Consider the following 2,065-nt stretch of genomic DNA (forward strand, 5'->3'; position numbering starts at 1 on the left):
TTTTCCAGTTTCCGGCGAGATCGACTTTGTTTGAAGTTTTGGGTGATCTCGCCGGAAAACCGGAAAAGAACGGACTCGCCGGGGAGGGAAAGTGGTCGGGGATGCTGCTGGAGTCTTCTGGGGTGGAGGCGCGCCGTCACCGGCGTCGGAGGGTGGAGAACGAACGGACGGACGTCCGCACTTTAAACCGAGTGCGGACAGTCCGTTTCACATCCAGCCTGTATATATATATATATATATATATATATATATATATAAGCTAGTATGTTGCAAATCAATAAATTAGGATTATGAAGACATGGGTGACCAGTAAATATGTCTAAATTGGGACTGGGGAAAACTTCTATACTACTTTGATTAGCTATAGAAAAAATTTCAGTTTACCCCCCTAATCTTTGGTGGCAAAATCAATTCAGTCCTATAACTTTTTTTTAAATCAGTTCGCCCCTTCAACTTTCATAAACACATAAGTTTTGTTCAATTTTTGAATTCCCCTTAAAATATGACGTCACCAAACTAATAAGGGGACCCATTTCATAAAATATTTTACCCTTCAGTTTGGTGAAAACGGGTCCCCTTGTCAGTTTGGTGACATCATATTTTGAGAGGAATTCAAAAATTAGACTAAACAAATATGTTTACGAAAGTTGAATGAGCGAACTGATTTTAAAAAAAGTTGCAGGGCTGAACTGATTTTGACACCAAAGATTAGGAGGGTAAACTAAATTTAATTCTTAACTATACATAGAGGTATATATTAAAAAAAAATTGATTAGCAACATATATATTAAAATAAAAATCATGATAGGTTTTGTTGCATGGGTGGAGTCTAAAAGCCTTGTCTAAATGATGACAAGACTTGGAACACATTAATTAATATTCAAATCAAATTTCTCAATTTAGTGTCAGAATAGGGACAAATATTGTATAATATATAATTTGCCCTAACCAATCACAGCTTAGCAGCCTTAACTTAAAATGTCAAGACTTGGAACACATTAATTAATATTCAAATCAAATTTCTCAATTTAGTGTCAGAATAGGGACAAATATTGTATAATATATAATTTGCCCCAACCAATCACAGCTTAGCAGCCTTAACTTAAAATGTCAGATTGAACCCTCTCGCCCCATTGTGGCTACGCCACTTATTAGAAGAAAGTCCTTAATTAATAGAGATTATATGAATTTTGGGTAAAAAATAAAAAATAAAAGTATGAATCTGGGCTTGAAATCATTTTTAACTGTGCTATATGGCCATTAGTGTTGATAATTGTTGTTTTTGGTGATGAGACAAAATATTTGAGTTTTATGAATCAACAATCATCTCCTCTGTGTCTGTATTTTACCAAGATCCAACGAGACCAGACGAATTCAAACAATACACCTATGTCTGCTAAATCTGTTCTCACTGCTCATGATGGTGCCCTCCTTCCACAGCCTACAGTCTTTCGGGAATTGGTTGGTTCCCTCCAATATCTCACCATCACTCGCCCATATATTTCATTTGCGGTCAATTCTATGTCTCAGTACATGAGCCAGCCGCGCGTCCCTCATCTGGTTCCTGCCAAGCGTATCCTTCACTACATTAATGGTACCCTAGATCATGGTCTCTTCTTCTCCCTCAATATCAGCTTGTTCGTCTCTTTGCATATTCTGATGCTGACTGGGCTTGTTGTCCTGACTCCCGTCGTTCTACCTCCTGCTATCTGGTCTTTCTTGGCTCCAATCTCATCTCTTGGTGCTCCAAGAAACAGCCTACTATTGCTCGTTCTAGAGCTGAGTCTAAGTACTGCTCCCTTGCGCATGCTAGTGCAGAAACAACTTGGATTGGCTATCTCTTACATGAGCTTGGAGTGCACATTGAACTTGATTATCATTTTTTACGGGAGAAGGTCACTCTTGGAAGTCATAGGGTCGGCTTCATTCCGTCTGTCGACCAACCTGCTGACCAACCTGTTTAATACCATATCAATTGTATTAGCTGTATTCCTTACCTAGAATGTCAAGGATAGTCTGTATATATTAGAAGAGTATTAGGACCTCCAGATTTGCTGAGTGTACC

The sequence above is a fragment of the Fragaria vesca genome, linkage group LG1, assembly GCF_000184155.1.
Source record: "Fragaria vesca subsp. vesca linkage group LG1, FraVesHawaii_1.0, whole genome shotgun sequence".
Classification (NCBI taxonomy): domain Eukaryota; kingdom Viridiplantae; phylum Streptophyta; class Magnoliopsida; order Rosales; family Rosaceae; genus Fragaria; species Fragaria vesca.